Raw genomic sequence first — 23,168 nt, 5'->3', positions numbered from 1 at the left:
TATACACACCCACTCTGCCCCCCATCCCTTGCCCACCCACTCTGCTCTGTCCTATACACGCCCACTCTGCTCCCCATCCCTTGCACACCCACTCTGCTCTGCCCTATACACACCCACTCTGCCCCTGGCGCTCAGCGGGGCGGGGCAGGGCAGGAGCTGCCCCAGCAGCTGTGCAGCAGACGCGGCTGGCGGTGGGGCCGGTGCGGGCGCTGGGGTTGGGGCTGGGGCGGGGCCGGAGGCGGGGCCGGCCGCGCACCAGCCGGGCGGCTGGGGAGCCGAGCCCGCATTCGCAGCGGCCGCCGCAGCCTCGGCAGCATCGCGCGCTCCTGTCCCCGGCGCTCGGCCTGTGTCCCGAGACCGGCAGCAGCAGCAGGATCTGCGCTCAGGTAAGGGCGTCCCCCCCCCTCCCGCGGGCTCCCGGCCCCACACCTCCGGGCCTGACCCCCCCCCGCCTCGCCTGCCTGCCGCCGCCCCCTGCCCAGGGCAGGGAGCGAGCCCCTGCGCCCCTAGATTTCTAGGCACAGGTTCGCCTGGCGGTACCTGGCCGCGCTGCCCGGCGATTGCTGGGGGTCTAGATCAGTGGCCCAGCATCGTCCTAGAGCTGCGGTGTGGTTAGGTCTACACAGGCTGTAGATGTGGACCTAGGATTTGTGGGTATCGAGCTGCATAAAGGTTGGTGGACGCAGGACCCCTCGAGGACAGCATTAAAAATAATAGTAATAATAATAATAATAATTAATAAAAAAGCCATGTAAACCAATACGAAGGGTTGCTTGTGTCGACTTGAAGCCAATCGCCCTGAATTTCCAGCACCAGAAGAGAAGAAAGGAAAAGGACACCGAGAAAGTAACCCTCCCTTCAACCACTATTATGAGTTTTAAGTGGATCTAGAAGCAAAACCTTAAAAAAAAAAAAAAAAAAGCCTCCTTGGAAGGGTTTTCTTGAATGCAGCTCTGTCTCTCGGTCACCACCCCACCTTCCTCTTTTGTTTAAGGATGGAAATTTCAAGAAAGTGGGGAGGCGGGGGATAAAGGAGGGGAGCAACTGCGCTAAGATACATCTCTCTGTAACTCGCAAACGGAGGGAGTCAGCTGTGTATTTCTTCCCTGTGGTCAAGGGGAAAATAAGCTTTGTCATAAGCAAAATCCAGCCGTAAGGTTATCATGGACCATCTGGTGCGCACCGATTTGACCGCAGTGCCCCCAGGAAAATCGAAAGCACCATCATTTATCTTAATAGGAGCAGGCTACTTTTGTCAACTCATTTTAGGATTTCGAAAATCTTTGGAGTGCCTCGGATGTAACCTTTTCCCCCCCCTCCCCTTAAGCTCCTTTACCAGGATCTATAAGGGTGGACAAAGAGCATTGTTCAAAGTGGGGATGCAAGGGGAGCAATCGGTTTTAATTGGAAAAAAATCTCTGTGTTGAAATGATCAGCAGTGGAGAGGAAACGACTGCGAACAGAAAAAGGGGGCTTGCAGCCACAATGGGGCGGTGGAGAACAAAGACTTTTCATGTAAGAGAGAATGATGCAAAATGTGCCAAGCTGCTGCAGGTACAGTGTTGCATTGAATGTGATCTACCAAATAAAGACTGCTTGACTCTATTCATTGCGTATATGTTTGGTACAAATGATGACCTTCCATCTGAATGAGGCTTGCTTTATGGAACAGGGCTTGGGGAAAAAAGGGATATGTATGGGATGAAAGAGCCCCTCCCCCTGGAATTTTCATTTCTCATTCAAATAAAGATCTCCTTTGCGTTGCTGGTGAATTTTTATTTTATCATGTTCCTTTCTGTACAGTAGTAGATATTTATATACCGGGGTGGTTAATGTGTGCATGCCGTTTGGGCTAATTATTATATGTCAATCTCCCATAAGGGTTATTTATTTTAGCTCTCACAATCCTGTTTCACAATTTGTTATACTTTTATGGTCATGTCAATGATTTGTTTCCCCCTACCCCTTTCTCTGGAAAAAAAAAAGTCATTTAGCATCTGTGGGGAAGCTGCACTGCTCACAGTTCAGAAGATGTGCTCTTTTTGTTTTCAGAAGGGATTTTTCCTCACATGATTTTTGTGCATTTCCATTTTTCCTTTCTCTCCCTCCCTGAATGTACTCCCTGTGAAAGAACCTGTTCCTTGCACCTGTGCTGGTTTAAACTTGTAGTTACGTCTAGACTCCAGCTCTCGGAGCCAACGCATCTAGGAGGAGACTCAGCTGCAGGTCTAATTTGTTTTCAGAAGCCGCTCTCTGTTCCCTCCCTCACAGATGACGTGATCGCCCTGTCTCAGCTCTTGCTGGGAAGATAGAAAGCGCTGAGAGAGCATTACTTACTGAAACTGGCATTGTCATTACTTCATAGGTCACTTTGAGAGGTACCTCACACATCACAAGAGACTGGGCATCATCCCTAAACAGTAGCAACACACTCACCCAGGGCATATTTGAGCTATTATAGAGGCAGCCAGCAGAGCTTGTGCTTGTACTAGCATTTCTGTCACTAGTACTAGCATTTCTGTCACTAGTGTATATTTTCAGGGGGCTTGGTATTAAAAATGAATGCACTAAAACAAAACTTGGCATGAGCTATTGAGTCCGAGGAGCAATTTAATTCCTGACCTGTAATTATGATTTATTTTACTAATCTGTAAAGTGCTGACAATGAGCTCAGTGCTGTACAAGACTCAAAATGAATCCAGTACACATGTGCTGAATTTTGCATGCTGTAAGTAGTCCCATTGTGAGTCCTCTCATGGAAACCAGTGTATAAAGGTAAGCACAAGAGTAAGCCCTGGTCTACACTACAGAGTTAGGTCACTGCTAGGCAGCTTAAAGAGTTGACCTAACTCTTTAAGAGTCTACACTAAAATGTTGCTCCTGCCCATGTAACTCGCCTGCTATGCCCAGGGGCGGCTCTGAGTATTTTGCCGTCCCAAGCACGGCAGTTAGGCAGCCTTCGGCGCCATGCCTGTGGGAGATCCGCCGGTCCCGCGGCTTCGGCGTACCTGCCACCGAATTGCTGCTGAAACGGCGGGACCGGCGGGCCTCCCGCAGGCATGCCGCCGAAGGCAGCCTGACTGCCGCCCTCACGGCGACCGGCAGGCCGCCCCCCCGCGGCTTGCCGCCCAAGGCACGCGCTTGGTGAGCTGGTGCCTGGAGCCGCCCCTGGCTATGCCAACTTAATAACTCCACCTCCACGAGAGGCATAGCGCTTAGGTTGACGTAGTTAGGCTGACGCAGTGTCAGTGTAGACACCACATTGCTTACATCGACTGTTGCTGGCTTTCAGAAGCTGTCCCACAATGCCCCACGCTGACAGTTCAAGCGCTCCTGGTGAGGATTTGCACCGCCAACACAAGAAGCATAGTGTGGACATGCAAAAGTGATTTTATTACTGTGCTGGCTGTACATCAATGGAACTTAGGTCAACATAATTTTGCAGTACTCTAAGTCTTTGCGTGAGTGGGCCCTAGAAAGGTTCCTGGTGCGAGGAGTGGGATGGTGTTAGCTTAAGAACTGGGTCCAGATTCATCATCCTTTTTTTTTTTTTTTTTACTCACGGGAATCAGATAAGCAGGATTTGGCGGATGAAATTCTGCAAGCCATTGAGTCCATGTTATGGATTACTGCCTCTGTGTGTATCAGACCAAACCAAAATACCTGTGATAATGAGACTTAAAATACAGTTAGTGCAGGTATAAAGTAATTGCTTTTCCAAAAAGAATACTAGTGCATGGACATGAATGATTATAATGGCTCCCAAATAAGCTGCTACAGTTTGTGAAATAAGAATTCTCTTATCCCCAAGAAGTTTTCAGATCCATGCTTTTCTGTTCAGTTGGTGTCACATTGCGTTAATGTCCCCAAAACTCATTGCATGTGGATTTACTATAAAAAAAAAAAGAAATCCACCAGGCACAATTAAACTGAAGCCATTGGGCCTAATTTCCCACTCACAGTGCTGTAAAATCTGAAGTAACTCCATGGAAGTAAATGGAGTTACACTGGCATAAAAACTAGTGTGGGTGAGTCAAGAATCAGGCCATTGTAACTCCAATGGCAGAATCAAACTGATGATATTGAAACTGCCTGGGTGCGGTTGTGATGTGTATTCCGTTCAGTTTCACTGGCAGTATTTCAAGTACAGTGGCAGGGAGAGGTTTTTCTTTTCTTTAAGAAAAACAGGAATACAGCACACAAGGATGTGATCTGCATTGACTTTCATAACTGTTAAAAGCTACTGACAAAATTATGTGCACAAATGCAGTATCTGTGTAGTCTGGAATCTGATCTACCATATACGTATGAAGAGATTAATAGGAACAAATTAGATAAAGAAAGGGGAAAAAAGCCCGGACATTGATACATGGTATTTATATATTTTGGGCTTGATGCAAAGGCCTTTGAAGTCCATGGCAGCCTTTCCATTGACTTCAGTAGGCTTTGATCAGGCTCAAAAAGAATTCAGGTGGGATAAAGAGCCTTTAAAATTCCATTGGGAAGTCATTCCTCTCCATTCCTCTTAATCAGGCAGGCCCTGACTCTGCAGTGAGCTGCAATTGGATGGATGCCTGAACCCTCACGGAGCCCTATTGGCTTCATTTGGGCTACACCTAGGATAATAGAACCATAGATTCCAAGGCCAAGTCATCATCTAGTCTGATCTCTTGCATAACACAGGCCATTGAACTTCCCCAAAATAGTTCCCAGAGCAGGTCTTTTAGAAAAACTTCCAGTCTTGATTTAAAAATTGTCAGTGATGGAGAGTCCACCATGATCCTTGGTAAATTGTTACAGTGGTTAATTACCCGCAATGTCAAAAATGTATGGTTTATTTGTAGTCTGAATTTGTCTAGCGTCAACGTTTAGCAATTGGATTGTGTTATACCTTTCTCTGCTAGACTGAAGAGCTCATGGTTGAATATTTGTTCCCTGTGTAGCTGTAGACTGTAATCAAGTCATCACTTAACCTTCTTTTTATTAAGATACATAGCTTGAGCTCTTTAAGCGTGTGGTACAAAGCAAGTTTTCTAATCCTTTAATCATTCTCATGGCTCTTCATTGAACCCTCTCTAATTTATCAACATCTTTCTTGAATTGTGGGCGCCAGAACTGGACACATTATTCCAGCAGTGGTCATATCCGTGCCAAATTCAGAGGTAAAATAACCACTCTACTCCTACTCAAGATTCCCCTGTGTATGTACCCCAGGATCGCATTAGTTCCTGGCTCCTGCCCACAGGGAGCTCATTGCAGGATCAGGGTCATAGTTAGGAAGCGGTCAGGGAACATTGTATTGAAATGCAAGTGAAGGAGAAACAGAAGTCTGAGAAATGAAAAATTAATCCTTGGGGCCAGATCCTGCAAACACGTAAGCACGTGAGTAACTTTACTTTATGTCCCTTTAAAGTCAATGCTGTAATTCACCAGAGTAAATTCATACATTGTTTATTTGTGTGCAGGACTGGGTTTATGGTCATCAGGGCCACAATTCAGCCAAGCCATTAAGTGTGTGTGTGTGTGTGTGTATAGTCCATCCCAGTTCAGCCAGGCACTTAGTTGCTTAACACCTGCTTAAGTCCCATTAAAACCAGTAGGACTTAAGCAGATGCTTAAAATTAAGCATGTCCTTTAGTGCTTTGATGAATAGGGATGGGTTGCTAAATCAAGGTGTAGCTTGCTATGGGCTTATTCCTGGAAGATGCTAGACACGCTTCTGAGGGACTAGGTATTGTTGTGAGGCCCTGAGCACTCTCAACTCCCATTGATGTCAGCGGGAGCTGAGGACATTCATTGCCTTGCAGGAGTGAACCCTATAAGCTAGGGGCTCTGGGCTGGTTGGGATCAGCTGTTTTTCCTTAATTCTTTGCCTTATGCAGAGGATACGGGGATGCTTATAAGATCTGTAGTGCACACAGATGCGAAGGAAAACAGCATGGGTCTGATTTCCATAGGGTGGAGCAGATTTAGAATGGCTGTGATGTGAATAAGGGGCGGTTTCCAAAGCCATCTGCCTCAGCAGAGTAAAAAGCTTCTTTGGGAGGGAGGGTAGACTTAATCACAGGCTACAGTGCTAAACTATGGGACAGTGTCTTTAAAATGAGATTCGATGTGACATTTGTAATTGCTTTTTAGATATGTGAAGAAAGAACTAACATCTCCACGGTGTTAATTTAGATTGCTGTTGCCACATGGGTTGATTGTGCTAGCTGTTAAGAAGATTTGAGGTCTTTATTGACCCATTTTTCCTAAATGCTAATTGTTTGCTGCTTTGTTAAGAACAGACGAGTTAATGCTGTTGTTCCTCACAGTTTTTACACTCGTTTAATATTTTCCTGGAGAGATCCCACAAACGAAACCAATCCCTCTTCCTTTGTTTGATCAGGGAGTAACCCCTCCTTCCAAATGATAACGGGCCAGTGTTTGCATTGAATATATTCCTCTGCTTGTTCACATGCTTAGTTGCAAGAAAATACTGCAAAAAGGTGAGGTTCGGGTGACCTCAGTTAAGCATGAATAATTGTAAGATTTATCAGACGTCTTTGTTTCCATTTAGTGTCTCTCTGAGACAGATTGGTGCTGTTACAGCTGCGCTAGTGCTCGTTACGAAATGTAGCCTTTCTTTTCTTGTTAATTCTGTTTTTGATCGTAGCTGTAATGTGCCTGGGCAGTTTTTTAAGCAAATGCTTTCAAATTTCCAAAAATAGGTATAGAAAATAAGTGTATTAAAGGCCAGATCCTTCACTGGCATAAATCACCGTGGCCAGATTGACTTCAGTGGAGCTGCATGGATTTATACCAGCTGGGAAGCCAGCCAATACTCTTTTCAAATTTCTTTAAAATATGGCATGCTTTCCACTTCACTGATACGATCAGTTTATATGTGATGAACTTGTGGGTCGAGCTCAGCACTTGAGCTAAATCCCATCCCCCTTATTCAGGCAGACATATTCCCAGTGGTCAGTGCGGCTCCTCATACTTCTAAAGCAAGCAGATTTGGCTTTAGGCTCTGTACTTAGGACTCCATCCTGCCAAGTGCTAAGCACTCCTGAGTAGTGCATTGAAGCCAGTGGGAGTTGAGGGTGCTCAGTATCTCAGGGGAGTGTCCAGCCTCTTGCCAGAGAGAGCCCCTAAGAAGGCCTAGGGAGAATCTCATAGGATCAGCACCAGTGGCAGTAATGCAATTAGATCCTAATAGCTTTCAGCGAGGTAAGTCTATGGAAACATCCTCTTCTGTTCGGGAGATCAGTTGTTCTCCAGACAAAAGGGAGCCCACCTGGCTATGTAAAGATGATAAATGTCTTTAATATTCCACCCCTTTAAGTTCAATATTCATGTGGACAATCTGTATATTTTTAAAGTTTCCAGTATCAGTTTGGGATATTGGAAGCTATTTTGTTCATCAGAATGTTACAGCTCAATAAATAGCAATTGAAAAAACAACCACCACCACCACCACCTTTCAGTAGTCCAGTCACATCAATTAACTTGGTTGCATTTAATTATGATTGATTAAATGAACCTTGCCATTGCACTTCATTTTCTCTAGAGAATGATAGCAGCTGGTTTCGTGGTTCAGAACTCAGTCAGAAGTTTTATTTTGGAGAGAAATGTACCTTATTCATGAAAACAGTTGTCTCTGTGATGGGGAGCTGCACCATTACATCGCAAACTTCTGAATATTTCTGACTAAAGGGATGCAGAAAATATGTGGGGAAAAATAGAAACTTAGGCTGGGAATTTCACAAAGGCTTATGGTTGACCTAACTCTGCTCCCACTGACGTCAATGGGAGCAGAGTTAGGCCGTTGCTGAATGCTTTTGAAAATTCCAGCCTCAGGGCCCAGCTTGCTACCGAGATTAACAGCAATGGTCCTCTGTGTGTTACTTCTGAGTCCGAAAGGCAGTCTTGCTTGGAGGAAATGTAAGTCTCTATTCACAAGCTAATTGTCCCCCAACACAAATCAGTCACTGAGTGAGTTGTCCTGGCTGAGCAGGAGAGAAACAGAGCTGGGCCTTAGGAGGAGATGGGCCTGGTTCTGCTCCTTCAACTCTTCCTTCTCTACAGTAGTAGGTGTATGTAATGTGTATTGTATGCCACACAGGTTACTCCAGACTCTGACTGGAAGTAACAGGCACTGCTCTGGTTAACGTGACGCTGCAGCATGGAGTTTGAAGACTGGGTCTGGGTAGAGATGGTGCCAAACCAAAACCCTGGATCTAAAGCCCCTCGAACTTTCGGGAAGTGCAGGTGGATCTGAATGTCGAGGCTGACCTTGTCTCTCCCCTGGTCTTGGGTGAATTTCAGATCTGGGTCTGCAGGTTGGAGCCTCAAACTGTAGGGGACTCAGCAGAGGCCAGAGCCATTATGTGGAAGTTGCCACCTGACTCTCTACAGCATTCTCCCATTCCCTCCCCGGGGTTACCCATAGTCATAGGGTTCTGCATAGGCAAAGGGAGATCTCTGCATGGAGGATCTGATTCCCCTCTCATTTACACCAGAGTTACTCCTGATTTACACTGGTGTGTGTGAGAGGCGAATCCCCTCCATGTGCATATGGGATGGCCTGGCCCAGTGATGGGTGCACCAGGGAGTTACTCCCTTTACAAGCAAAAGTAGAGACCTGAGCCCAAAATCTGTATCTGGGGGTTTTGTTTATTTATTATAGTCTCTGCTTTTCTCTGGAAGGATTGATTAGATCAGTCATTCTAAAACTTATTTGCTCATGCCCCCTTCTTTGTGTCTGAAGTAGTTTATACCCTCCCACCTTCCTTCTCCCCCCTCCCTGGGCACCTTATCAGCAGCCACCGCTCTTTGGCTGCCCAGCTCTGAAGGCAGAGCGGAGAGCGGTGGCTGCTGGCTGGGCACCCTGCTCCGAAGGCAGCGCTGCCACCAGCAGCAGTGCAGGCAGTGCAGAAGTAAGGATGGCATGGTATGGTATTTCCACCCTTAGCTCTGCGCTGCTGCTGGCAGCGGCACTGCCTTCAGAGCCAGGAGCCTGGCCAGCAGCCGCTGCTGTCCGGCTGTCCAGCTCTGAATGTGCGCAGTAAGTGTTTTTTTCCCCTTCTCCCAGCCCCCCACCCAAGAATACATTCTTTGCCCCCAGGCTGAGAATTTCTGGATTAGATGTCGCCTAAAGAAAATTGCCCTGAGGGCAAAGATGTAGAAATCCACCAGCCAAGAGGAAAATTATGCATATAAAAACTTATTTCTGATATTTTAGGAAGATCAAAAAATACATACTTTGTAGAAGAGCAAAGGCAAATTTGGCTGAAATCCCTAAGAGAGTAGTTCAAAAAAAATCTGAGTTTAAAAGAAATGAATATTATTCATGCTGAAGAGCAAAGGATATTGGCGTAAATAAGGAGCTTTCGTAGCATGGTGTTCTGGAGACTTAAGCTTTCTGGGCAATAGAAGAGGCTGTTGTTGTTTTCTGCATAAGGCTTAGCAAAATCTTGAATGTATACTTTTCTGAATATGTAGTGCTACCTGTTAAAGTGATGTGATAAAATTCTGGCTGTGAGTTTGAATAAAAGATGTTTTGGGTAACATGACAAATTTAATATCTGTAATTTTAAGTTCTGCATAGTTTGCCAAAATTAGCAACACTAATTTATATATAGTATTTATAACATTAATTTAGATAAATGATTAAAATGGCATGGGATTGAATGCTATTTGGAATACTGGCAGTAGAATCATAGAATAGATTAGAATACCAGGGTTGGAAGGGACCTCAGGAGGTCATCTAGTCCAACCCAAAATTGGACTAGATAATGATTGGAACACATGATTTAGGAATATTGTATTAAAATGTTCCTCTTGCTAAATGAATAATTTAGAAACATATTCATTAAATAGATTTAGAAATATTTGTGTATAATAAAAATGTATCCATCCAGAAATCATCTGTAATGTGAACCAGATTTTGAAGGCTAATGGCCTGAGCATAGTGCTGGAACCCAGAATCTCCTGAATTCTAGTCCCAGTTTTGGGCATTGATTCCTTGTTTGTGTTTGGACAAGTCACTGAATCTCTCTGCCCCAACATTCCCTCCCCACACTTTCCATTTAAAAAGTGGGGCTAATAATACTTTTTGAGGTTTAATTAATTAGTCGGTATTTGTATGTCACATAGATAGACACACTAATATATCTGTCTGTCTGTATCTATATCATAAAGGCCACTGTATTGATTCACCATTTGATCAGATGATCTTGTGCTCTTGTTTGGAATTTTGAGCCAGATTCTCAGCTGGTTTAAGTTGACTTCAGTGGAGCTAACACCGTTTTACATCAGCTGAGGATGTAGCCTCTGATGTGTATCTCATTATGAGAAGGGGTTGGCAATTTGCTAAACCTTTTACATAACCCATCTTACATTTTCCACACCCATGGAAAACTGATTGTCTTTCAGGTGAGTGGTTACATGTGTATACGTATAACACTAATGCTGATCCTTAGGTAGCAGGCAATGGTAATGGTGGTGCTTTCCACTCCTTGCTCCAGATGGATGTGTTTATTGCTAAGGATAATTTCATTGTAGAGCTTTAAGGGGCTTTTAAAAAAAATTGCTTTCCTTCCATGTATTTGGTACGATCACTGGATTTTTATTATAAAGGCAGAATATTTTGGGAGTAGAAATACAACTTTTGTTACTAAGAATAATGTCTGTGTTGTGTTATTGAGGTTTGTTTTGCTTTTCTGGTTTGTATTTCTTAGGGCTAATCACTATTCCCTACTTGCTAGGTAATCATCAAAATCTTGTCCCACCGGGTTTCTGTATGTATCGGTTTCAGAGGTATTGGGATGAGTTCTACAATGGTAACTTAAATTCCTTTCTGTGTGTGTGTTTTTTCATCAACTGGCCTGCTGTGGGACTCTCTTGTACATAAATATCCGTGTATGAAATCAGTGGCTTCTGATTATCAGTGATTCATTTTTAAAGGGGTTGAGTATGGTGATGTTAGCTGACTGGTGTTTAAGTTCATAGCTGTTCTGTGATCTGGCCTATGTTAACTGTTTTGGTTAGGACATCCACTGGTATTCACTAGTACTTTATCATCTTGAGCTAGTCAACAACATCAGTCATGAATAACAGAGGACAGGACTCTGAGCTGAAATAAGTTCTCTGGAAAGAGAAGTGGGAGACTTGAGTGCTAAGATTAAGTAGGGACTAACAATGAAGGGGACCTTGGCACTAGTGTGGAGCCATCCTCTGGGAAAACCAGACCAGAGCTAGAAGATACCTGTTGGGAAGGTCCCATGAATTGTGATGTCTGGGGATTGACAAGCTTGTGTCTCTGCTTCATCTCCACTGGGGTTTGCTCATCCCCACTTCGACAACAGCAGACCAGACTTCAGGAACAACCTTCTGCCTGAAACTTGGTGGAGGGTTGTCCCATTTATGCATTTTTGTTGCATGTAAAGTGGAGATTCAGCACAAAATCTATATCATTCCTGATGGAAGGAGTGGAATCCCTCATCTTTTGATTTAGTTAGGATCTTGCAGTACATGTGTCTTGATATTTTGAATGAAGCTAAAAATTTGTTCCTGGCAAGGTTTGGCAGTGACCTCCAAAAGTTATTACAACCCTCAGATGTTTTACAAAAGTACAATTGTAGTGAACCACTGTGAATACTAAAGCCTTTATTACAATTCTCTGATGAGTTTCAGAAGTTCTGAGGTTTCTATAGTTAGGTTTGCATAATAAACTTATTCAAGGTTGCATAATGTTGTTTCTAATTCTTTTAGTGTACTCTATAATAGGAGTTAAGATAGAGCTTCCTCTACCACATCTATATGCCTGCCTTTGAAGGGAGGGCAAAATTTCTTGTACATTATGGGTTATTTGCAGATCAGCCAGAGAAACATTGCCTATTCCAGTGTACGATGGGATAAATGATCTGTCAAAATCCTGGCAGAGGCAAGAGGGTTTTCTGTCATAGTTGTCCTTCTAACCCTCCTGAGATTTCAACAGATATTCTGCACTGTATGATGGGATATATTGAGTTATCTACCTTTTCTTTTGAGATTTATTTTAAAATAGTTCATTCTTGTATCTATTCCAGCAAATTCTCAGTGGCTTTTTCCATCTTCTGGCTCTAGGGGAGAGTCAGGTTTCCTCCAGAGGGCAGGTGAACTCTGAATACATCTCTAAGGCAATGGAAGAGGTCTTATGCACAGATTATCTTTTCAGCTGAAAAACTGGCTGGCTCTGGGCATGGATGTTTGATCATCAATTGATATGTTTATTTTCAGAGTTGACTCAACAGTGGGAGTAGAATTTACATCTCCAGGATTCCCAGGGAGTGCTGTACACTTGAGATAAAGGAGCAGCTGTCTGTTTTTTCCCTCATTAAACTGATCCCAGTAGAAAACTTCAGCTCCTTTTGGAATTAATCTGCCCCTTAAGTTTGCCTTTGTAAATGTGTGTGTGCGTGTGTGTATAATATATTTTCTCTATAGCACACTTAATTGAGGGCAGGGCATGACATGCACTGAACCAAACTTTTCATTAGTGACAACCTACACATGGCAGGGCATGTTTACTAAACAGATGAATGACTCTTTGAAGAATGTTCATGGACTGCAAAAGAAGTAATCTTAGGCAGAAATTTTATTTATTTCAAAGAAGTTTCAGCATGTGCATATAATCAAGCAAGTAGAGCCACAAACATAAAGGTCCCAAGCCTTAGGTCACTACTTAATGTTATTCAGTGGTATTTGGCCTAGATCCAACTTGGATTCACGTTGTTTGAACTTCAAAACCTCTCCAAAGAGATTGTTTGATTATAGTATAGGTTGAGGCTAATTTAAGTCTTGTTACATTCAAGCCTCCATCATGTTTCCCCAATGCTTTCCAGGTTACAGTCACTCAGGCATGTCTTCACAATGCAGCAATGCGCACTACGGGCATTTGATTTCTAAAGCACGTTGACTTGCTGTGCACCAGTTGCTCCATGTGGACCCAAAATTCAACATAAATAAGAAGCCCATCATGAAATCACATGGTTGTTCCAAATAATTAAAAGAAATCACAGAATAATAACTATGATATTCTCCCATCGTAGCTGTCTTTGGAATTCTGAGATGCTCCCTTGCTGAGGACTCCCTGTGCTCTTTGGCCACAGGTAAGTCTGCATAATAGGCAGCATGGTCTAGTAGGCTAAGCACAGGTTTGGCAGCAAGGAATTCCCATCTGATATTGACCCCTTCTGTAGTTTGACTAAGCCACTTAGGTCCTGATCCAAAAACACTGAAGTCAATGGAAAGATTCCCAGTGGGTTTTGTGGCAGGCCCTTAGGGTCAGAGTCTGTCTGGTTCTTCAAGAGGTGTCTTCTCCCTATCCAGTCTGAGTCCACCAGCCGTTAGATTAGGGTGTTCAGCTTTCCCCATAGTATGCCTTTTACATTTTAATATATATTAATATCACCTTTCTTTTACCTAACCAATTTCTGTTCCTAAGAACCAAACGCAAACTACAAATAATACAACCATGCACACTGCTGGGGACTGGAAATGAGTGATGTTTATGCAAATTAAATCTGTCTGCCAGTAGGAGCCCCTTCAGTTTCTCCTCTGGGGGAGCCAGCATGTTTCTGTTCCCTTTGAACCTACTAGTCTTGCATAAGGGTGGCAGAATAGGCCCCCAATATCGTCTGGCTCTTCATCAACCTCAGTATGTGGCAAAATGCTCCTTTGAGATCCACTCTGGTAAACTGCTCTCCCTTGTACTTGTAAAACTCCCATTAACATTGTCAGCAGGACTTGTAGGGGAAAAGCACGTTGGATTATATAAGGATAGCAGAGCAGATGGATACTGAGGACATCCAGAGTTGTTATAGTAAGGATTAAAAACTCGGTACCCAAGAGTTTTGCTTTTTCAGACGGCTGCTTTCTCCTCCAGGTGCACTCAAGGACCAGGCACAGTTTGGCTCTAATAATTTTGCTGCCTCTGGGCTAGATGGTGAGCCCATTACTGACATGGGTAAGCAGTTACACCACTGAGTAGCCCCACCATGTTCCATCAAGGACATTAGGAAGAAACAGGTTATCCCATAACTGCCTACTGCGGGGTTCCTTGTAACTTCCCATAGCTGCAGCAGTGCTGCTGTCGGAGACAGGGTACTGGACTAGATGAACCAAAGGTCCAATCCAGTCTGGTGATTCCTGTGTTCTTCTCTTGGGATGGTCTTTACCTTCCCTTATGGTAGGAATCCTGAACAAGTTGACAGTATTCTTCGATAGCAAATAATGGGCCAGTTCCTCAACTGGTGGAAATCAGTCCAGGTCCCTTGAAGTTACTGATTTACACCAGCTAAGGATTTGGCCCATTGAAAAAAATAATCAACCTTAATATATACATCATCTCATTTGCTGTGAGCTGTGACTGAGGAATGTGGCATAAGGCTGAATTGAATAGTCACACCTGGTCCGCCTTCCTATATACGAAGGAGAATAAATGGAAAGGCTTGTTTTGGTGCAATAATGGGAATGAGATCAGAGGGGGATACGCATTACAACAAGCAGCCTTTGCCATTGCCCTTCGACACTCTGCGCTGCAAGCTTTGAAGTGCTTGGCACAGCACTGGCCTACGATAACTTGACATTTGAAAAAGGACATGGCCTGTAACTTTAACACAGGAGTGTCCTCATGTGGAAATTGCCTTCCTTGGAATTATAGGAAGAGGAGGGGTGTGTGTGTGTGTGTGTGTGTGTGTGTGACAGAAGCTAAGCCAGAAAGCACCTGGCAACCAGATGGCAAGTAACATGCTGAATCGTACCCACACCTTCATTAAGGATTACTGTGGCTTTCTCTGGATAATAGTTTTAGAGGTTTGGGGTCACAAAGAATTAGAAAATCGTAGCCAGTTGCAATTAAACCCAAGTTATTTTTAGAGGACAAAGGACTGAGTGATGGGTCTGAGCTGGAATCCGAATTAGAGGTACTTGAAATGTTATGGCTCAGAGATGATTACTGAGCTCGGCTAGAACAGTGTTTTCTATGCACTAAACAAGAGAGCCCATGCATTTCAGTTAGATACACAGAGCAGCTCAGGATAGCAGCAAGTGGGCTGGGGAGGACTGAGAGTTGCTAGCAACAGCAATCATGTGAAACCAGTATTCCCACTGGGGTGACAGCATTGTGCGCATTTCTCTGACTGTTTACTTGTGATGCAGAGAAACATTCTGACATAGACCATTGCTGGGGTAGATCTATCTATTTTGTACTGTGATTTATGTATGTTTAACCCTGTCTCTTGTGGCAATGCTCTGTCCGTAATTCATTTCCTCCCAGTGTACCCGTGACCCTAAAGGACGAGCTCAGGATGTTTTTAAATTATATCATTATTAAGAATCTTTGGAGAACAGCAATCTGGAAAGGACTGTGCAGACTCTTATGGCCAGATTATGAGTCTCTTACGTTGCTGATCGGTCACTTGTTGATGGGGTTGCTCAGGAAATAACTGCTCACCCATGTCAGTAACAGGCTCATAACCTAGCCCTTAGGCAGCAGAATTATTAGGGCTAGATTGTGCCTGGTCCTTGAGCGGAGACAGAGGAGAGAAATTCAGGAAGCCTCCCTCACCTTGCACACCATACGCAGCTATAAACCCTGGATTTAGGGGTGTGCAGGTACTGCTCCGTCAGTATACCTCCCTTGTGGAGAGAAGGAGAGGCCGGGCTTAAAGGATGATATAGCATGTGTGCTGGGAACAGTTTCTTTTGGTGCCCGTGTAGTCCTGTGGATAGAGTTCTGGACTTTAAATCAGAAGATCTGGGTTCTAGTCCTGGCTCTGCTATTGGCCTGCTAGGTAACATCACTTCCTCGTGCCTCAGTTTCCCCATCTGTAGCAAGGGGGTAATGATACAGATTTCCTTTGTAAAACACTTTGAGATCCACTAATGAAAAGCACTATCTCAGAGATAGGTAATGTTTATTTTTTTTGTGTGGCTCTGTATTGCAGCCCTACCCAGGGCTGTGTCTAAAAGGCATAATCTACTAGCCTTTAGCTGTTTCATGGGATTAAAAAATAAATAGACATCGGTAATCCCGTGGCTGTACCTGAGAGCGATCACCCTTTTTACAAACAGCGAGAAGCAGCTTGAGGAAGTTTGAAGGAGTCGTTACATTACTCTTATTCCGCTGTTAACAAAAGATAATACTGTGCATTAGCAAAAGAGAAGATTTAAAGCAATAGCAGTCAAGGCCTCTATTACTTTCAACAGCTGATTGATAATGAGTGAAATGAATCCCATTGCCTGAATTGTGACAGTATCCACTAGGGCACTTTTCCTCTGCTTCCCTAATCAATAACATGACTCATTTGTCTTCTCTTTTTTCACTCTACACTTTATACTTGACTATTAGTGAAGGTAAAGAGGCCCTAGATCCTATAAATGGTACATAGGGCAGGATCCCAGGCCCACTGAGGTCAGTGGGAAATCTCTTCCGTGGGAGTAAGAGTGGGGCCATTCTGCAAAAGATATAACTGCTTCTGCTATGGAATACCCTATGCTGTGTATGTTTTTTGGACTTGCTCTGTACTCTGAATATATTTTGCTCTAAAATGTCAAAAAACACAAATAAAAAACAACCTCCCCCCTTCCTGTATTGCAGCATTTAATATGCTGAGCCCTGATTAGTTTTGACACTTGGTTTTGTAATAGCCGGCTGTGGAAACCTACAGCTAAATTCACTCCTGGTTTATGCCCTCCGCAGCCCTATTGCAACTAAAGAATGGGGCAGAATTTAACCCCTAAAATTTAAGAATGTTTGCATCGCTTAAAATGTGTCTAGGTCATTTCACTTTGTCTTGGAAATGCTGTGTAGTGATCCAAATATAATGTGCATATGTTTTTAATTTCACTGTCTTTTTAAACTTTTGCATATGGATTTAATACTGCAGCTAAACTACTTGTAAATAACAAAAATCTTTATGTTGCGGAGCTTTTTTAAAACAGCTTGGTGTTTGGTAACATACCACATGGCCTGGGACAGCCCTATAAATATAGAACAGTCCTGCCTTGATAAGTGATCTATTTCATCCCTCTAGTAGGTCTTTTCTCTTCCTAATTTCAGTGACTCTAGAAATGCATGTGGTGTTTCTCATTTCACTTATGGGAGAATAACAAGTTCCCATAATCTACTACCTAGTGCAAACACACTCAAATTGGTAGCTTGTTGCCCAGAGAAACCAAAATTCCTTTTGTTTTACCTTGAGAGTGTCTTCCATCAATTCAAAAATTCACAGCTGTAGTAAGGTGTTGGAAAGAGAGGCTGGGTGGGGGCAGAGAGGAGAAATGGGTAGTGGGCCTCAAACATTTATTCTTCTTTTCTTCAAAGAGGGGCCCAGCTGTCTTGGAACGAATTAAAATGTAAATTGCCAAAAAAGGAATAATTAGGGCATTTCCTTTCAGATGGTGTCTAGTGCAGACCGCTTTGCTTTTGGGGGGGTATGTTTTTATCAGTCCAGGAATAGTTGAATGATGAACCAGGGTGGGGAGGAATAGAATCGCAGGTGCATGCAGAAAGAGTGCCTGGGGAAATTGTGACAAGGAGAGAACACTACACTGATATTGTCTTTTTTTCTCCCTACCAGTTCTGCCGCTACTAAATCAAAAGCTGCTGATGACTTGTGCTTCTGAGTTACTGCCTCAGTAACGCATCAGCTTAAAGTGAGCAGAAGATGTTGGGATGGGATGAATTGTGTTGTAATTGCCTGTGGCTTTGCAAATCAAAATGGAGGGCTGCTGCTGATATCCTGATTCAGTAAGGGCTTCATTGAAGCTGCTCACATGCTTAAGTTTCTTGCTGACTCAGGGCCCTGAGGCCTGATCCAAAGCCTGCTGACATCACTGGGAGTCTTTCAATTGACTTTATGCCCTTAGTGAAGATAGACATTTGCTGAGAGAAAAAGAAGAGAGGGGAAATGTGCCAGTTTTGTTAGGAATTCCCCACTAACTGGGCAGCACCAACTGTACCGATACTCAGGGCCGGCTCCAGGCACCAGCCCACCAAGCATGTGCTTGGGGCGGCGCCTGGAGGGGGGCGGCACAGCGGGGCGCTCAGGCCCGAGAGCGGGGCCGCGACTGGGCTCGCCGCCCTCCCCCCGGCGCTCCGGCCGGTCGGGGAGAGCGGGGCCCCGGCCGGGCTTATCGTCCTCCCCCCCCCGGCGCTCCGGACGCCGGGGGCTCTCCGCCCTCCCCCCAGCACTCTGGCCGCCGGGGAGAGCGGAGGGGGGGGGGTCGGCATGTGGCTTTTTTGCCTAGGGCAGCAAAAAAGCCAGAGCTGGCCCTGCCGATACTATGAAAGAGTAGGGTGCAGTGCTGAGCATAGTCACATTGCTGTGGAATGGGGGTAGGATTGTGTGTGTTTGGCACCTCCAGCATGTCTGACAGTTCATCTCAGGCCTAATATACAACCTTCCTGGTGTTCTGTTCTTGATCTTCTCTCACAGAGGCATGCTTGTGTCAAATTACATGGTGGTTCTGGTATGGGAAGTGAAAATATCCAGCCAATTTATTTCCACTAATTTTTATTGATGATTATTATTTGTATTGCTGCATCCCCTGGGTGCAACAATCAGGGTTGGGCCCTACTCTGCTAGGGCTGATGCAGACATTGGTGACTTAAACAGATTTTGAAGTAAGGTGAGATTTTTAGTCTAACTGCTCCTGCTAACACCAGCCTCTTGTTTTGCCAAATAGAAAAAAAAAATCTGTTTTAATCTGGCTTTTGATCTGAGTTACAGAACAGTTTTAAGAATAGGTTTAGACATGGTTCTAGCTAAAGTGGTATCTAACTCGGTTTGGCTGGCTAGGTCAGACTGAGACAAACAGTGTTAGAACCACATTTAAAAACTATGTTTATTTAGTCTCCTCCAAGTTGTCTGGCCTAGTGTGTTAGAAACCAGTTTACCTGGATCCACACATAGATCATTCTCCACCATGGTTCCCTGACTGTTTAAAGGGCAATATAGATGGCCTCCAAAGGTAAAGATGTTTGGTAGTACCTTGCACCTCATTATTGAGGTGGACACTGAGATGACATCCGTGTTAAGGTAAATATTGGAGCCTTGGAGCCTTAACTTAAAATAGCCAGAGTTTAAACTTTAGCATGACTTTGAATTTCCGGAGTTGTTGTAACCATATTGGTCCCAGGATATGAGAGAGACAAGGTGGGTGAAGTAATATCATTGATTGGATCAACTTCTGTGGGTGAAAGAAACACATTCTGTGGAGCTCAAAAGCTTGTTTCTTTCACCCACAGAAGTTGGTCCAATCAATATTACCTCATCTACCTTGTCTCTTTGAATTTTCAGGCTTTCAGAGATGTTAACAATTGTTTATAATTATAATCTTTAATTTAACTGACATCTATGAACAACCATAACTGTAATTTAATGACAATTTTTTGGCCTGGGGAATTTTTGGAAAATTGTCGATAAGTCCTCAGCCCAGTCATGTTCCATGTTGAAGCTAACGAGAGGTTTTGCTGTTTTCTTCAATGAAAGCAAGATCAGGCATTACCAGAAACTGGTTAATCAAAGAAACTGGGTGACAATTCAGTAACAGTTACTTCATGGCTGTTGACTATATAGAAATTCAAAGAAAAATGCATGTTAGGTGGCTGAGGGGCATTTGGCATTTATTGCCTTTTTAGTATTGTAGATTTGAATGAACGATGGCATTTTCCAGAGCTTGTGTGCACAGAACATAGTCAGCATTGCAAAGGCATTTGGTTTTTTGTTTTTTTGTTTTAAAAGTCAGAGGATCTGATTTCATTTTGTCTTTTTCCATTTGCTTTTTACTGAGACAACCAGCGAAAGCATGCCATTTGTCAGATAGAAAAGTACATCTTTATAAAATGTCAGTGTGATATTGGAAAAAGTCTGGCTGGGCTAATCCTATGCTTTATTCTCAGCAAGCAGCTTTCATATTTTCAAAAGACAGCTGGAGACGCACAACAATTTACTTGAAATCCTCTATTGATGAATCCTGAGCTGTGACTCGGCAGTTTTTTTGGTGGGGAAGGGAAGGAAGATGGGGTGAAGGGGTTTGAGGATTATGGAAAAGTTCTATAGAATTCAGTAGAGAATAATTGCCTTTCTGTAACCGTTTTAAAACAACACATAGAACATACTGGAGAATTATATCCCTGTACTACAATTTTATAGATTGGTTTAAAAACTCTGTAGAAAGAATACCATTCTCTATTAAATTCCATAGGATTTTAGAGTAAAGTCTGTAAAGCTCTATTGGTTTCATCTCTATTAAATTCTACAAGACTTTTCCAGACGGGAGATGAACAGATGTCTTATTTCTCTCCCTGAAATCTCCTCTCTAAATCCCTCATCCTGCAAACACTTACACAGTGCGTAACTTTAGGCACATATGTAGCCCCATTGAGTTGAATGAGACTACACACGTAAGTGTTTGCAGGATTAGGGCCTAATAGTGGAACTGTATTGCTGAGAACAAACAGCAGCAGCATGTAGACCAGGGGTCGGCAACCTTTCAGAAGTGGTGTGCCGAGTCTTCATTTATTCACTCTAATTTAAGGTTTCACGTGCCAGTCATACATTTTAACGTTTTTAGAAGGTCTCTTTCTATAAGTCTATAATATATACCTAAACTAGTGTTGTATGTAAAGTAAATAAGCGTTTTAAAATGTTTAAGAAGATTCGTTTAAAATTAAATTAAAAGGCAGAGCCCTCCAGATCGGTGGCCAGGACCCAGGCAGTGAGAGTGCCACTGAAAATCAGCTCTTGTGCTCCCTTCGGATGTAGAGAGAGAATGCCATGGGAATCTTCCAATGAAATATAATTGCCCTGCTCTTATCAATGTCATTTTGTTAAATTTTGTGTGGATGTCAGTAGCTGACTATAGTTCCTTTTGTGTTTTACATTGACTGCACCGGCAGTCAAAAAAGCAAACAGGATGTTAGGAATCATTAAAAAAGGGATAGAGAATAAGATGGAGAATATCTTATTGCCCTTATAGAAATCCATGGTACACCCACATCTTGAATACTGCATACAGATGTGGTCTCATCTCAAAAAAGATATACTGGCATTAGAAAAGGTCCAGAGAAGGGCAACTAAAATAATTAGGGGGTTTGGAACGGGTCCCATATGAGGAGAGATTAAAGAGGCTAAGACTTTTCAGCTTGGAAAAGAGGAGACTAAGGGGGATATGATAGAGGTATATAAAATCATGAGTGATGTGGAGAAAGTGAATAAGGAAAAGTTATTTACTTGTTCTCATAATATAAGAACTAGGGGCCACCAAATGAAATTAATGGGCAGCAGCTTTAAAACAAATAAAAGGAAGTTGTTCTTCACACAGTGCATAGTCAACCTGTGGAGCTCCTTGCCTGAGGAGGTTGTGAAGGCTAGGACTATAACAGGGTTTAAAAGAGAACTAGATACATTCATGGAGGTTAAGTCCATTAATGGCTATTAGCCAGGATGGGTAAGGAATGGTGTCCCTAGCCTCTGTTTGTCAGAGGGTGGAGATGGATGGCAGGAGAGAGATCACTTGATCATTACCTGTTTGGTTCACTCCCTCTGGGCACTGTCGGAAGACAGGATGCTGGGCTGTATGGACCTTTGGTCTAACCCAGTATGGCCATTCTTATGTTCTTATGTTACTTCACCTGGGCAACAGCCATACAGCTGATTTCTACAGAAGAACCCTAAATGTGAAGCTTTACTAATGACAGTTGCGGTTTTGGATTGCTGAGTAAAGTGCAACCTAATACCAGCAAACAAAATATTTAAAAAATTGTAAAAATCCTCTTTGAGCACTAAATCAAAATACATACATCAATGCAGTGGAAAACTCTAATATATAAATAATAGCAGAATAAACTTTGTATGCATATTGTGAAGATAGATTGGAATAATAACCTTGACATTTTAACAATCCTAGACTCTAGAGCCAAGAAAAGACCTACTAAGTTATCGTGTCTGTCTAAGCTTTTAAGCCACATCCACTCCTGTGGTACCTCGGCACGTTCTAACATTTATATTGATAAGGATCTCTGTTGTTCTCCTTCCTTTAACCCCAGGTAGATTTTTATTGTGAGAAACCTAGGAGGAAGAAAAGTGTTTAGTGGTTTTGGTTTGAAACCAGTGAGTTTCTGTGGCCTTTCTAATCTCATGTGGAAGTGAGTTCCACAGTCACGAACCAGCTGCCAAGAGATTTCTGTCAACAGCAATCATTAGTATCATCCTTGTGATTGACAGTTTCATTGTTCCTCAGGAAAGTAGCTGTCATGGAAGCTCCCACTGAGGGGTTTGAACACTGGGACCAATCCTTGGATTTGAGTTCAAATTCCATGGAGAGCCATTGTAGTGAGGGGAGGAGTTGGGTGACATACTCCCAGGGCTAGATCCAAAGCCCATTAAACTCGGTAGATAGAGCAGAATAGTTAGCTTGCTACTTTCTGAACTAACTGAGGTCTTTTCAGGGACAGCATTTTCAGTCATAAGTATAATGTCCTGCAATAGTCAAGTTTTTAGAGGACATAAATGCATGGATACTGTAAAGATCATGTACTGTAGTGTTATGCCATATTTGTATTTAGAACAGCTTTAGAAAACAACTTGGATATTCCAGTTGATCCTACATTTTTATGAGAACAACATTTAAATCAGCACACAATCATTTTTGACTGCTCATTGAGATGTACTCTTCCTGTGGGCATTGGGGGGAAAAAGGATATTCTTTTAAAGTACAACTACAAATGAAAAAATGTTGTGCCCACGATAACATACCTGATCTGTTGATATGGATTATAACTTGCATTTATGCTCTACAAAGCAATGGAAGGTGCAATAAAGACTTAGATAAAATTACTAGAGGCTTTCAGTATTTTTGCACTTATCAGAAATGGTCAATCTGCCGTGACTCACAAGACAGGCCAACCCGCAGTTACAACTTCAGCATGGTGCAGGTCCCTGGCTATCCCCACTAGGGATGGTTACCTGTTCATTGATGTCTGGGGATTTGTGAAGGTAATTCCCATTAGCGCAAAGAGGACTTGCATGTGTAAATGTTCACTGCATCAGTTGGAAACTGGACTCCCCGAGAGCATCTTTCTTTGAAGGGAGAGTGTGGAAGAGAAAACGGCTATTTATACAGATCTCAAACTC

At 43.2% G+C, this 23,168-nt stretch overlaps 1 protein-coding gene across 17 annotated transcripts in view; it reads left to right on the top strand.

Moving 5' to 3' along the window:
- Window positions 1-288: 288 nt before the first annotated feature.
- MAP2 (microtubule associated protein 2) overlaps window positions 289-23,168 on the top strand; it is a 335,176-nt gene continuing 312,296 nt past the window's right edge. For all 17 annotated transcript variants that reach the window (XM_054044059.1, XM_054044054.1, XM_054044055.1 and 14 more), the window contains exon 1: window positions 289-386. The gene's annotated coding sequence lies outside the window, so the exon portion shown is untranslated. The remainder of the gene's footprint in view (window positions 387-23,168) is intronic.

This window comes from Malaclemys terrapin, chromosome 11, assembly GCF_027887155.1.
Source record: "Malaclemys terrapin pileata isolate rMalTer1 chromosome 11, rMalTer1.hap1, whole genome shotgun sequence".
Lineage (NCBI taxonomy): Eukaryota > Metazoa > Chordata > Testudines > Emydidae > Malaclemys > Malaclemys terrapin.
Note: the sequence above shows the minus strand (reverse complement) of the source record. Positions and strands in the feature narration are given on the sequence as shown.